This window comes from Trachurus japonicus, chromosome 18 (genome assembly GCF_045865225.1).
Source record: "Trachurus japonicus isolate A0001 chromosome 18, Traja_1.0".
Lineage (NCBI taxonomy): Eukaryota > Metazoa > Chordata > Actinopteri > Carangiformes > Carangidae > Trachurus > Trachurus japonicus.
This window is the reverse complement of record NC_140924.1, coordinates 18,296,837-18,312,719: the sequence shown is the minus strand read 5'-3', so window position 1 is coordinate 18,312,719 and position 15,883 is coordinate 18,296,837. Positions and strand designations below refer to the sequence as shown.

The 15,883-nt window shown below is 42.3% G+C and overlaps 1 long non-coding RNA gene across 4 annotated transcripts in view; it reads left to right on the top strand.

Annotated features, from left to right (window-relative positions):
* LOC146969094 (uncharacterized) overlaps positions 1–15,883 on the top strand; it is a 25,563-nt gene extending 9,680 nt beyond the window's left edge. For all 4 annotated transcript variants that reach the window (XR_015034218.1, XR_015034219.1, XR_015034217.1 and 1 more), the window contains exon 3: positions 15,745–15,883. This is a non-coding gene — a long non-coding RNA (uncharacterized LOC146969094). The remainder of the gene's footprint in view (positions 1–15,744) is intronic.

Sequence of the window (15,883 nt, the reverse complement as noted above, 5' to 3'; positions counted from 1 at the left end):
ATTGTTGTCTTACTTCTCCTCCATCGTCTCAAACACCAGCAGTTCAGAGTTTTGAAAGCGGTGTTAAATCCCCCTGCAGACATGCAGAGGTGCAGTATGTACGGTGCAACATCTGTATGAACGTGTGGGAGAAACATATCACAACACGTACATGGAAATGACATCAGTGTGAATACGCACACATTACAAGGTCACAGTCAGAGTCATGGAGGATATTCACAGACTGATGTTGTTGTAGTTGATTTTACTGTTTGTTTTGGTAACCCTTTAATTTACAGGCCACTAATTACGTGACAATGGCAAGAAATAGCCAAGAAATAACAAGTAATTGCATCATAATGTCTAGAAATAGCCAAGAAATAACAAGTAATTGCATCATAATGTCTAAATAGCCTAGAAATAACTAGTAATTGCATCATAATGTCTAGAAATAACGGTCAGTTTCATAGTAATGTTGGGAAATAGCCAAGAAATAACGATTGATTGCGTAGAAGTAGCCTAGAAATATTGGTCAATTGCAAGGACTCAGTGGAGAAAAATTCTGGCCTTTCCCAAAAAATTCAAAGCATGAAAAGCATGTGCAATCTTTTGCCTAAATGAAAAAAAATTCTTGACATTATGACGTAATTAGCGGCCTGTAAATTAAAGGGTTACCTTAGTTTCCAGCTGATCATTTGTATTGACCTAAAAAGTGACTGGATGATATTTGGATGTTTTTGCAAGTACAAAAAATGTATTGTTGCAATTTTACACCCACACTTCTCAAGACTCCACCTCTTTAAGATTTTAATGTGTAGTCCATATTGTGCGCTGACCTGATTAGTTTCTTCTTGTTCAAAATGACCTGAGCGCCTCAAACGCAGCATCACTGACCTCCAGTGAGCTGTGTAGGACTCAGCAGAGCGAAGGGGGGGGTGTACTTAGTCATGTTGTGTTGTTGTTGAGCTGTTTTAGCATCATCTTGTTTGAGTGTAAACAAACGGATCGTCACTTTTTAAAGCTGAGCACAAACATTTGCTTTGAGGCAAGAGGAAAGAAAGTTAATACAGTTACAGAAGCAGCGTAAGAGGCCTGATCTTTCATGTTTTTCATTATATGGTCGGAGGAAAAAGGCGGGAAAACACTAAACTCAGGTGTTAAAGCTGTTTTTGTCCCTGAACTTTACTTTAAATTCCTTCAGATTTTCTATATTGAGTATTTTTACTGTTTTAAAGCTGGTTGTGTGTCAATAAGTTGCTGAGTTGAGCACATCTGGGTGATATGGCAGATGTTGCAGACCTTTGCCCTCCTGACTGTGTATGTATGTATGTGTGTGTGTGTGTGTGCGTGCTCCGCCCTTCAGCAGCAGCTGCTGAGGGGCTGCATGCTTTTATATCAGTGCGGTGATGCTCCGAGGCAGCGAGAGGACATGTCATGTCACCTCCCCCACACGGCCGACAACGCAGGCTTTTAAAAACCTCCATGGTCCTTCCCCTCGCCGCGTCCTCTCCGACATTACACCGCCAGGCTAAGAACCGAGCTCCCTGCTCCGCTTTGACCTAATGGGCTGTGAAGCAGCGAGGGGGAGGAGAGGCGCCGACACCTTTATCACCCCCCCCTTCTTTTCTTTTTTTCTTCCTCTGCATGTCCCTTTCACTGTTTTCAGTTTATTTCCACAAAAAAACGTTTATTCCTCTTTGGTGTGATTTAACTCTTCGCCTGTGGTATTTTTGGCACTGAACCCGCCAGACTAAAAACAGAACGAGTGCTGCAGAGCCACTGAAACCGAATCGTCCACGGCAGAGTGGATGCAAGCGTGGGTGGGTGGGTGAGGGGGAGAAAGGCTTAGAAATACCAGGATTTAAATTCAGAGTTGTTGCACAGCAGCGAGTGTGAAACCCAAAACACACTCACTGGAGTGGAGGTAAATGTTTGCAGCTCAGATATCCAGCTGTTTGCACACTTGGAAGTGCTCAGTCAAAATCAGACCGGGGTCAAGCTGGAAGGGAGGGAAGAGAGAGCAGCAGAGAGGAAAGGGATGGAAAAGAACAGATGGTGAAGAAAGAAAAATGGAAATATTATAAAGATAGGGGAATAAAAGAGAGAAAGAGACAGAGAGGGAATCTCTTGCACTTCCTCTTGAGTCAGGAGGCTGTAATAAAAGAAATCAATGACACCAAAACTTTATTTAGACTGTTAAATGGCTGACGTACAACACCAGCACCTCTCCAGGGTGCAGAATTTGTGTGGAAACTGTCATTGTGACCGTCATATGTATGTGTGTGTGTGTGTGTGTGTGTGTGTGTGTGTGTGTGTGTGTGTGTGTGTAACGTCAACGTATGACACTCATGACTCTGAAAGGAAACAGCAGGAACAAGAGGAGCCCAGGTGTGACACAGACCTCGATCCTGTCAAGAGCTTTTCTATTCTCTTTTTGTTTTCTTTTCTGTTTTGGAGCAGCCTTGCCCTCGGCTGGAGGCTGGTCGTGTATTTTTATTTATTTATTTATTTATTTATTTTCTGCGTAAGATTAACTGTGGAGTCGTGTTGGTTTTTGGCAGCTTTTCGAGTCCTATAATTTTCAATGTTGTGTTTGGGCGCAGAGTGGAGAACGGGTTTTACAAGATACACACCAGCAGCACATCTCAGCTCACACTTGATGTAATTCTGCAATATTCAAGGGCGTCATCTCATCTGCCTGGACGCTCAGCGAGCTTCATCTGAATTTAAAACCACATTAAACATCCTCAACCTGTCGTCGAAATCTATTTTAAATCAGTTAAGATGCAGATCTGTCAGTTTGCTACAGCTGTCATCTGACCTAGACCAGTCCAGGCCAGTCCAGTCCAGTGCGGGGCAGTGCACTGCTCTCTGCTGGACTGGCTGTCAGTCAGAAACAGCAGCTCAGAGTTGACAGCTGTACATCACTGTCATTGGGGGGTTGCAACTAGTTGACCTTGCACGACCAGCGTCCATAAATGAGTGTGTGTGTGTGTGTGTGTGTGTGTGTGCCAGAGCAGGAATGCAGCGAGGAGCCCTTTAGTGGCCTGAAAACCAAACCCCCTGCTCCCCTCTGTGCTTTCAGCTGGCTGGGCAGAGTGGCAAAAAGAAGATAGCATCATTAGAGCGACTCTGCTCAGCCAAAGACTTCAGGAAAGAGATCTCATGATGGACTGTAGTGGGGACGGAGACAGCTCCGGCCCTGGGGACGCTCTGCCCGCAGGACACGAAGCAGCAGCAGCAGCAGCATCAGCACCTCAGGAGCTGGTCCAGCTCGGTGGTCAGAGTTCGAGGACGGTGCCCCGGCCTAAGGAAGAGTAGGACCCTCCTCCCCACCCCCCCACTTCAACCTCAACATTGGCCGGTTCTGTTAAACATCTGCGAGCTGAAACGACCTGACAGCGCTTGATGCATTTGCTGCCTGGCACATAAGCGATCTGAAAAACGCAGAGCTATTTTTTGCTGATGTTAATTTGCTCCGTGTTAGGGCCCCAGTTCACAGCTCGGTCAGCCTTCCCTGATACTATATTCCCGTTTGTTGCAGTAAAGGTTCTCCCGTCACATCGCATTTAGGTCGAGATGCCTGTGAACTGTGAATGCACCGCGCGCTGGGACCCAGCCACGCTGAGGCTTCTGGGTCCTGGGCTCCGCCGCTTTCAGGGAAGATCCTCCTCCCCCCCACCCCACCTCATGTGGAGGGAGTTGTCAACAGTTTCTGTCTTTTCCCTATGTCTATAATCAGGACGGTGAATGATAGAGGCAAAATAATACATTTAAGTCATTTAAAAACATCTTTAACTTTAACCCTTTTCATGAAGCATCCATCGGTCAAATCCCTCTCGACTAAATAGGCTCTAAAACGCTCTGAATATTTCAGTAATTAATAAAATATTAACAAAGTGTAGCATGCGATGAAATATATGAATTGAAATTGAATTGAATTTTACAATTTAACAAGTACTTCTTTTAAATAATGGGATTAAGGTAAAAATTGTAAACATAAGACACTTTTAAATTGTAATTTTCTAAAAATTAAAGTTGTGTATGTATAAAAAAACACTGCAATTCTGACAAAACACATCTCTAAAAGTGTGATATTCAATAAATAATGAATAAAAAATAGATAGAATTGTTATAATAGCAGTATATAGTATACAATATACAATATACTAGTAAATAGTAGAGTAAATTTTACCTTATTTGCGCAGTAGTATCCAGTCAGTGTATGAGCAGCAGATGGCTTGTGTGTGTGTGTGTCCTCTAAGAAAAGGCTGCAGTGTGTCCTGTCTTTAAACCAATCCCTCCTCAGTGGGCAAGCTGATCCCTTCATTCTCCTTCTTGTTAACTCTGATTTCATGAATAATTCATCACGCAGTCAGAAGCACAAACGAGTACGCTTTAATTGCCGCCTTTTTTATTATCATCATCTTTATTATTGTTATTATTCCCAGCTTCAGCGCGTGTGATTAAAAAAAAGTGAAATTAAATTAATGTGATGGCAAAAAAAAAAGGAGAAGAAATTTTTCTAATAGTCCCACATTAACCCTCTTGTTAATTTGAAAACAGACTCGGGGAAATTAATTTCAGATGTGATCTCCGTTTGTTTCGCAAACAGCTAATTTAAGTATTAATTTGTGTAATAGCTCAATTTATTTGCCAGTGGAGATATGCTAATGTTTCTTTTCAAACTCGTCCACAGGAGAGGTGTTTGAACACAGGCTGAAATAATAATAATTATTATTATTATGACAATAGAACTCAAATATTAAACTAATTCTGATCAACTTATTGATTTTATGTCTAATTTTCTATTAAAGAAACAATATTTTTCTCGCAATAGTCACATCAGGGCCACAGCTGAGTGGTTATTAAATCCCCTCTATTGTACTTTTTCACATTTCATGACCATTGGATATTTCTTTAATTAAACAGTCATCCCAGTGGCTGCATTAGTGTGTGTGTATGTGTGTGTGTGTGTCTTTAAAACAGCCACGAGGTGAGTGTGTGCCTCACAGTGAAGCGGTTAAACGAAGGTTAATACGCGTTGAGGCAGAATACAAACATAATTAGGTCACATTAAGTTCATGACTGAGTAAATATTTTCCCTAAATGTTTTTTCCCCCCTTCTTTTTTTAAAATATTTTTTTTATTTCTCAGACGTCATCGGGGTGCGAGGTTTGAATGGAGGTCAAGGTTGTCGAAAACAAAAAACACACTTTGAAGTTCCATTTAAAATTGATGCAACATCTTCTCTCTCACCGCTTCGTGCTCAGGGCCCCTGGTTTACTACGTCCTTCTGCATGCACAGTTAAACAACTCGCTCACCAGTTGCATGAATCTCTTAGTGTTTTAACATCTGAACCCAGAGTTTCTTATTCTTCATTAATGCTGCCTCTTTGTTACAATACATAAATAACATACATGTGGACGATATCAGAAGCCAAACAAGCTTCAATTACATCATTATATGGTAGTATTGTGGAGGATAATACTGTATACTGTACAGTATTTTATGTAAAGTAGAATCACTTGTTTTGTTTAAAAGATTTGTATTTAACTCGGTAACTAATAAATCGCAAATACATGTTCATGATTTGGAGGCTAAACAGGTCCAGATGTGTTTGTTTACATTTTAGAGATTATTCTCAGGCACAAATCATTCAACATCCCATAATAGCAGTGGTCAGAACTCAACAGTATCCATGGATACAGCTGTATGAAGTATTTTCACAGTAAAAATGTGCAGGAGGAGGCGGTAAATGTTCAGATTTCACAACATTACAAAACTCTGTTCTTTTCTATTGCAGAGCAGTTTTAATGCACCGGCGGCTGTGATTTTATTCATAATAATAATAACAATAATAACAACAATAATAGTGATAATGAACACTTGCTCTTCTTGCGTCCCTTTCCATCTGTTCAGGCAGCAGCAGTGGCAGCAGCAGGCTGTTGCCATGACAACAGAAGCAGATGTTGAAGGGGCTTCTCCTGTGTGATGGGATGTGAACTATTGACCTCTGCCTTTAAAAAAAAAAAGAAAAAAAACGTAGAAGAAGAGAAACAGCAGTAATGGATATGGATTTATGAGTGTATGGGCTGCAGCTATATCGCCTCTAACGAAGCCTGGCACACCATATGCCACCGTGTGCATTTTTTATGACGCGGGCCGACTTACTCGCAGTGGTTGGGCAATTTGACTTGGCTCACGAGCTCTGGGGGATTTGCAGCAGCAGTGGCAGCACACACACACACACACACACACACACACATACACACTGTATATTGAAGCTATACGGTGCAAACTGTATGTATGTTTTGAGTGTAGTGACCGTTCAACAGTTGTCTGCATCTTTAACAAGCAACAGGTGAGAAACGACTCTCAGCCCACACAGGAACTGACCCGAGATCTGTTTGTGTGTATTGAATTAAACAGAGGACACTGCAGCTCTTGTGTAGTTTACATATGAATAAAATGTCCCAACCTGCTCAGTGTGACTCACACACACACACACACGGCTGAACCAGCTGCAGATCGGATTTGACAGACAGGGATGCATGTATGCATTAGTGGCTCCGGGCGCGACCTGAGTCACAGCGGCGCTACGCTCACCGCAAGGGCGCACTTGTGCATGCTCTCCATGGGCGACGACATGCAGGCTGCAGGCTCTGACGCTGTACGTACACACACACATACACACATACAGCTGCTCGAGCTGTGTGCGCACAGCAACTTCCTTTTTGTTGTGTCACTTGTGACGTTGTTTTTGTGGCTGACAAACACTTTTTTTTGTCGTTGTCATGTACCACTTGTACCCTTTGGTACCGAGCACTCACCTGTTGTGGTGTGGTGACTTAAACAATGACCTCAGGCTGCACTGTGGCTATAAACAGCTGATCAGCTATTTTTATGTTGTTTTTTTCTGACTTTGGCTCTTTGAGAAAGTCCTGGCAAAATTGAGACTGTTATTCTATAAATGACAAAACAGCACAAACAGCTCCTTCAAAGCAAAACAATACGCACAAAAGTAATAAAACACATGATTTCTCATCTAGAACCAACATTTTGAAATTAAAATAAAGTTGGTTTTTCATGGTCACTGCATCTTAAAGAGTATTTTTTTTTGTCTATATTTGCAGTGTTTTGTGAGGTCACTGTGACTTTGACCTTTTGACCTTTGACCAGCAAAATATAATCAGTTCACCTTTGAGTTCAAGTGAATGTTTAATCCAAATTTAAAGAAGTCCCCTCATGGTGTTATTGAGATATACAGTAATACACCATACATACACATAGTACACTATGATAAAATGAGCTCCAAAGTATTAAAACACATTATTTCTAATCGAGAACTAGAACTATAAATCTTTTTTTTTCATCGCTGCATCTAAAATAGTTGTTTTTGTGTCTCTGCTTTTTTGTGGCTGAACAAAATTCAGCTGAACTCTGAAAACGTTCTTCATTCAAAATGCTGATCTCATGTGGTTAGCGGTGGGATAACGGAGCGTGTACCCTGAGCGTGTCCTGTCCTGTCAGGCCGGCCCCCGCTCCGTCAGCTCTGACTGCAACGAGCGCACACGAGGAGACAAAACAACCATCGTCTCTGCTACTGAGCCAATTACATCCTCCCACCCGTCAGCCTGCGAGAGAAGCCTCAAAATACAGGACGGGCCACATGTGCCTTTCAATTTAAACTCTGTGGGTCAGGGATTTGTTTTTATTTCCTTTGAGCTCATGTCGGGGAGCAACATCTTGAAGCGAGGACCTGCGCCGCTGCAAAGATTAAAGCAGTAATCTGACATTACATGATCCTTTCATTAACCATGAGGTCGCTCCACTAGATGAGCTAAACATTACTTTTTTTTTTACCTTCCTGACCGTGGCCGTGACCCGGACACACACACACACCACAAACCAAACTCCACTGCATCTTTTCAAAAGTAGAAAACAGTCTTAAATCCTCGTTTGCCCATATTTGTGTAGGCCGCGTTAAGTCAGAGTTTCCGTTGGAATATTTGAATATCATTTACATTAAATCTCAGGGTGAAGAGAGTAATTGAAACATCCAAACAATATATGAATACTAAGCAGCTCATGAGTATTAAGGTCACTGATTTGCCTGCAGAACAGCTTCAGTCCTAATTGGAAAAGTGTAACGCACAAGTCATGAACTGTGTACAGTTAGATATTGTAGAAAAAAAAGCCTCCTGGTGTTTTGAGAAGTTAAAGTTACTTTCCATTAATAAAGTAAAAGTCTGGTGCAAATGAAAAGCGCCACAATCTTACAGCAGCAACAACGCACCTGAACGCATCCTTTACTTCTCTGCAGATACAACCGGTTCTCCATGTTTAGGAGAAATGTTAAACAGCTCATCATATCAGGTCTTGTTTCTGCATTGTTATCAAACAGTCTGCAGTGTTTTGGCCTCACGGTGGAGGTTGTGTGTGTCGGGTTGTTGGATGTTTGCGGTGTTGGATTCAGGTTCAGCTCAGTGCGATGAGACTCAGAGCTGCGGTTCAGTTCGTTCACCATCTGTGCCTGCCAACTTGTGATTGTTGAATAATGCAGTCGGTGTTTGCACTGGTCAAGCACAGCAGAACATCCTCAACTTATGAAGCCTTTTTTTTTTTTTAAAGTTTAGTCCAGCTGCGAAGATTTTTTTTAAGAAGTGAGGAGATTGGCCAGGTCATCAAGATTATTTCATGTTTTACAATAGATTCATTTTATTTTATACTCACATTGCCTCCAACACTCAGACTAGTTTCAGGTTAAATCCCTGTTTTTATGCAGAGTCAGAGTGGTATCTATTTGAACCATTTGTGTGAAACTGTTACAGCTAAAAAGTTGCTCTGTGACCTTTGACCACCAAAGAGTAAGCAGCTCATCTTTCAGGTCATTCATGCCAAAGTTAAAAGGTTTCTCTAGAAGGATTTTTGAAATAGTCGTGCTTTGTGACGTCACATTGTTCTTGAGTAGACACGGTCGCGCACATCCAGTTCAATAGGTGCTGGCCTCAAAAAATGTGGACAGGAAAAGCAAAAAGAGGAGACCGCACACATCAGCTCCCTTCTGTGTAGATTTTATTAGCACATCAATATTTATTATTGATGTGCTAATAAAATCTACACAGAAGGGAGCTGATGTGTGCGGTCTCCTCTTTTTGCTTTTCCTGTCACATTGTTCTTGACCTTTGACAGTCTGTGAACATTTGATCTAAATTTAAAGAAATTTCAAGTCTGTTTGGGAAAAATAGCATCTACGAAGCTTCTGTGTGACCTTAACCTTTGACTTTTTGAGCGCCAAACTCTCATCAAATGATCGTTCAGTCCAAGTGAAAGTTTGTGCCAAAGTTAAAGAAGCTCGATGTCGATGAGAATGGGACGTACAAACATATACACGTCTTGTACGTATCAACAGTACTGTACGTCTCTGGTGAGGAGCTCATAGGTCGTTGGTGCAGCAGTTTATTATGACCGATAGTTGCATCTTCCAGCAGCTGTAATAATTATAACAGCAGCAGAGGAACAGATCTGATGATGTAGTTTAAAGAGACACTATGTAATACCAGTTGCTTTTCCTCTCTTTTACTAACCCTCCTCCTGGCCATGTGCATTTGTTTACAATGAAGCCGGCGAGAACGTTATATATCATATATGATGCTACGACGTGCATATTTGTGTTTAATTAAGGTAAAAATGTAGCATAGTTACCACATCACATCAGGATGAGGTTGTGTTGGAGGGATCTGTCAACAAAATGGGAGATGTATGGGACAGAAGAGCAGCGTTCGTTTTCCAGCAGTTAGTGTCGTTTAAGTGAACAGCGTTATGATTATTGTAACAGACAAGAAACATCTTAATATTGTCCTAAACCTCTTACCACAGCAACCGCAGCAATAATAATAATCCGCTGTAGATACAACCTTTCAACTGGTACACACACACACACACACACACACTCATGTACACACAAAACGCACATTTGACCCTAAGCAGGAGAAAAACAGTTCCCCGGACCGACTTCATTATATATACACAATTAATCTTTCATCTCATCCTCACCTCCACCAGGAGCCGCGGCTCCCGCTCCCGCTCTCTGCCAGCACATCAAACTTTCATGGGGGTAATTGAGATAAAGCCGAAATGGAACAACTGCTCCTCCCGTACGATCCCGCAGGAAAGGTGAAGGAAACCGTTTTCAAGGTGTTACGAGGTGTCAGACGGCGCTCTGATGAGTGGTGTCAATGTGTTTTCAACTAGAATATTAACTAGTGTTTCCCAATAAGATATTCTACAGCGGCCTGAGGGAGCGCTTGGCGTGCATGTGTGTGCGTGTGTTTCCGTGTGTGTGTGTGTGTTTGCGTGTGTACCTCAGGATGTATGGAGCTAAGTCCATCCTGCAATAAATGAAGACACGTTGTACTGTGGACGTTTTATTTTCCAGAGAGATTAAGGAGTAAAGAGTTCAGATCAGGTCAGAAATTTGTTGTTGTTCCATCGCAGCAGTTGACATAAAACTGTGCGTGCGTGCGAGTGTGTGTGTGTGTGTGTGTGCATGTGTGTAATAAGTTTGTACGGCCATGTAATTCCCTGTTAGTCTGTCATACAAATCTTTTTCTCTTTTTTTCCCCTCCCCTCCCTCTCCTCTCAGTCTTATATAATGCAGCTCACATAAGGTGAACGGGTCGTCCAAGGATCTGCAAGGATTAGGCGTATGCGGCGTATAGAGCAGGGAAGAACAAGAAGAGGAAGAATACATGGACAAAACCGAGAGGCGTGATGCAAACACACCAAAATAAACATTGCCCGCGGGGCTCGCCTTCATGCATCTGTGCCTCCTCTCTGTATACATCCGTATGCATTGAGTAATGAGCGGAGTAAAGCGAGGACACGGTGCACAGAGGCCGCGTCCGCCACTAGAGGGAGCCCGTCCTCGGTGAACTTTTGACCTCCCGCCGCTGCTGGGCATTCAGACGATGGACACATCTGTTACTACTACGTGATCCAACATCGATTAATTAGACAAATCCCACGGCACGCGGTGACTCCTACGGACGTCCGCCTGGACGAGGGCACAATTAAAGGAGGAAAAAAAGGGAACGGAGCGCGTGAAGTGATGCAGATTGACAAACTATGAAACAGAGTAGAAAGAGAGAGAGGGGGAGAGGGGGAGGGCGTGGGAGGAGAAGGGCGAGAGGAGCTGACAGGAGTTGTAATAGATGTGAGCGAGTGATGCACTCAATGACTGTGCGGATTAAATACGCAGCAGCTCTCTGTCTCTCAGAGATCTGTACGTACATCTCACCCTCCGCTGCATCAGTGTTTTTCATCTTCCACCCCCTTTTTATTTTATCTTTTCTACCATGGATGGATGAGTGAGGGGTCTCGTGGGGCCAGAGAGAGCTCCTGGGCCTGAGCTTATTTTGTAAACATTTCTCGTTTTTAAAGTGGATTAAATGACCAAAAAATGACGCAAAACAAACTCATGATGCAAAATGTTTGCAAAGAAATCCAACCGACTCTTTTATACGATTAGTGTGTGGCCTTTTCTCCGTCCCTCATTCCTCCCCTCCCAGGCCCAAAGTCATGGCTTCGATTTTCCCTTTTATTTCCCTCTCGGTTACCCTCTTCCTCCTCCTCCTCCTCCTCCTCCTCCTCCTGCTCTCTTTTCCCTCAGCCTTTAGGCATCTGCCACCATGAGCTGATCAGAGGGGGCCCTCGCTCTGCGATCAGATAATGTTCGTCATCCGCTCTTCCCTGCGTCCTGACCTCCAGCTGAACTCGGTCCCTCGCAGCTCCGAGGACACGGAGACGGGGGAGAGGGAAGATGTCAAAGATGGTGGAGAAGAAGCAGCAGGTTTGACGCGTCCTTTGTTGGACCACAGTGGACAAGTGCAGACTTTAACTCGTCTTGTGCTCTTGGCGATGAAATACTAAAAAAAAAAAAAAGTGTATTGAAGCTAAACTCCACATAATGCAGAAGAGTTTCAAAAATGGGTCATCGAGGCTGGAGATGACGGTTCGGAGCGTCCACATCATGTTTAGGACGAGTCATCCGAGTCAAAGTGCAACTAAAAATATTTGTAGGACGTTCCAGATGAGTGGACCTGCCATTTTTCACATAGTAAAAAATACAATATTTTATTCATGCTGCAAGATTCACAGCGTGTAGTCTTTATTGTCAAGGCCCCGGCTCTGATATCTCACTGAATACATAAAATCTTTATGTATATATACTTTTTTTTTTTTTTTTTTTACAGCGAATAGAAGTTAGCAATCATATCTGGATGATGTGATGTCTTGATGCGTCTCTCTTCAATGGGACCTTGACAAAAGAGTGAATTACAGCCCTGAAAGATGAGTCTTTATGTGGAGGCATCACGACTCATTCTGTCGTACGAAAGAGGGAAAGCTAAACGCACAGAAAAGATCAAATACAATAAGCTAGAGAGTTAAAGGCGCTGTATGAAACGTTTTATATACAGGATGAATAAAAATGTAAATGTTTAAGATGTGTTAAAGGAAAATACGGGTTCAGCCTGAGGCGCATCCCCCCTGTCGCGTGACGATCCATCATCTATTGGGTCAAATATATGTTTAACGTAAATAAGACACGACTGCAGCAGCGACGGCATCGACCTGTAGCTTTTTTTTTGTAATTTTAGCAAAATGTTAGTTTGAGTATAGATTTCACTCTGCTCATTTAGCTTCTTCGCTGCGTGCCATGCTGGATATGAATACTGTGACTTTGATTTGCAACACGCTCAGACAGCTGCTCGCTCAGGACCCGATCGGCCAATCGTCTCAGCTGCCGCCAGCCTCTCGGCCAATAGGACGCCGCCGAGCCCCTCCGGGGGGACGCGTCTCATTAGCTAGATTCCAGGACCTGGCTCTGGCCCACTGGACGCACTCAGCCGGAAAGGATGCAGTCCAGAGGGGGATTCATCATCTACTGCATCGTCTCCTCTTCCTCTCCCTCCCACTCTCTCCCTTTATCCCTCCTCCTCCCTCTTCAGGAGACGACATAAAACACACAGATGCACCAAACTGCCACAATCTGGTATTAAATCCTGATCGAAATAAATCCTAATGTTTGTTTTCATTTCCTAATTTTACATATAAACAGTTTATGTTTTTTTTTTCATGTTTGTGTTTTCCAAGATCATAGCTCTTCTAGTTCCTGGAACATTTTTGCGACTCACCACAGTTATTTCAGCCACAGACCAAATAACTGTTTTTAAAGATTAAAGATAAAAATCATTTTTGTTTCTCCCTCCAAACACTACTCTGCGGATATTTGTCCTCAGAGTTGATGTGTATTTTTTTTTCACTTGAGCAACTATTTTTGGGTAGCGACTCCAGAGGGCATGCGTGGGGACCATGGGTGGTTTTACGTAACTGGTCGAAGTGAGCTATCCAGATTCTGAAAGGCTAATGTTATCTAAACGTAGCCCCCCGGGACGCTGTTGGAGGAGAGGAGGGGGGGTGTATTTGGGAACAGATCTCAAACTTCTTATGGTCCATCAGGTCCAATATGAATCCACGTCCTCGAGGGACCGTTGTTGACTGTGGTTGTCACGATCGTGGAGGAATGATGAGATTTTATTGACACCGGTGCTTTTTTATCAGTTCAGTGTGATTCTTTGCTGAGTCCCAGAACTATTCCTCAGTTTTTCAGTGTATTTGAGAAAAGTAGGCATCAATATAACTTAGCCTCATGATAACTGAGCATGTTTAACCTTGGTGGGGCCCAGTGTTGGACTGTACTCTGGGAATTGAGCCCATGTTGCGTAAAAAGATGTTCCAGGACATGTTGTTGTTGTTGTGCCACGCGTTGGATCGTGTCCTTTTGACGTCAGAGAAAAACAGAGAGTTCTTGATTAAAGGACTTGATAGGGTTAGAAACATCTGAGTCCAACGATATGGACACTTTGGATTCGACTCTTACCTGGAATTGGTTCTCGATCTACCTCCGTCAACACCTACGTGTCCTCAACACCAGCTGCTCCCTGATCAGTTACATCTCCAACGCCAGGAGATATAGTTTGCAAAGCCAGAACAATGTGCCAGTTTTGCTACTCTATGAGGTCGAGCTAATGACCTTCATTTCTCCTCATTTCTCTTGCCTTTAATTTGCATCTGGTGCTTTATTCATTAACAAGTCCTACTTTTCTTTCTGGAACCAAAACTCAAAACGGAAACAATCCACTCAAGAGGACTTAAAGAAATTTAATAAAGCTCCTATCAGCAGCAGATGGACGTAGCTGAAGGTTAAATTGACCACTGACTTGGAGCCAAAGCAGATTTTTTGCGTTACGGTGAATCGACCTCAAACGACACAACGATTAAAAATAATTGCGTATTTAACAAAATTGGGTTTTGTTATGTTTTTTTAAATACGATCTGTCAGGTATAGTCTCTGCACACAATGGCCATGCGTTTTATTTTGTAATGAAAATTTTCCACCAGCACCCAAATGCACAATCAGAACATGATTTATCATAAACTAGCGCCAGACTGCTGTGCTAATTATGGTGTGTCAGAAATAAACCTGGAGTATTAAAGCCACTTGAATATTAATGGGGGTGTTAAAGCGGAATCACATTTATTTCCTTCCTGGGTCAAGTACTGAAAAGAAAAAACATTGTTGGAAAGACCATTATTCAAATGAGAGTGCACAGTCCTTAATAAAAATCAGCCCAACCATTAACTTCTGTTTTAACACAGCCCAGTAATTTTGTTTCCAACATTTGTAGACATGATTGACTGTGATGTTCCTGTCTATTGTGGTGCATGTAAATGTGGCCCCATCCATATTTCCCAAAAAGCCTAATTCAGGACCTTAAAAGGCTTCAAATAAAGATAAATTAGGGTTACCATGTTGCCTTAATCTGAACTAATGCCAGCTAAAACCGAAATGAGTGCCCAAGAGTGGTTTTTATCATTCACTGTTTGCACCATTCATCGCGACAATGCTGCTATGGAGCAAGGACTTACCTGTGAACTCGCTGATATAGTGGTAAAATTGTGTTTCCTGAACGTCCTTGAATGAAGAGAAGAAAGTGTGGGATGGATTGTAGGATCATAGTTCACTGTTTCTTTTTTTAACACACGTTTTTACATGCCTGTACTTTTTAAATGCTCCTGTCTGAACCTTTTCTGACCGTGGTTTTAATGAACTTTAGGATCATCTCACTGAGGCTAAGGAAGGTGTCTCTGAAAAACAACTTCTTAAAATGTTGTGGACTTTTTATTTCAGATAAAAAAAGATATTTCAATACCTAATGCATCATCTTAAGAAGTACTTTGACATTTTTCTTAGATAAGGACACAAACAGCAGTCTGTGCATTAGCTAATTATGATGCTAAACCCACAAAACTCACTATGCTAAGCTAAGCTAGCCAGATCTAGCTGTCATTTTCATATTTACAGTACATGCATGAGAATTATATTGATCTTGTCATATTATTGTCAGCACGCAGCCAATATCTTTCTGCCTGCTGGTCCTCATCAATGCACCCACTTATCAATCCTAGCTTGTAATCAATAAATCAAGTGTTGAGATGCTATAAATGAGCTACGCACTGATGATAAATCAAAGGATTTAAACAGGAAAAAGGCCGATATGCTTATGACACATTATGCCTGAGTTTGTGTTGGATACCTGATATCTTTTAAACATTATGTCTATAATGTATGAAAATTATGTCTGCGTCAACTGCAATTTGACAACTTTTTGTTTTCTCCCTTTAATTTCTCCCCCCAGAGCGAGGCGCTTTTGAAAGAAGAGATGATCAAAGAAGCAGGGCTCCATCTTGACACAACACCCTCTCATCTCGCCTCTAAAGGCAGCTCACACTGAATGGACAGATTAAAAAAACATTGCTGCCATGTTAGATACAGAC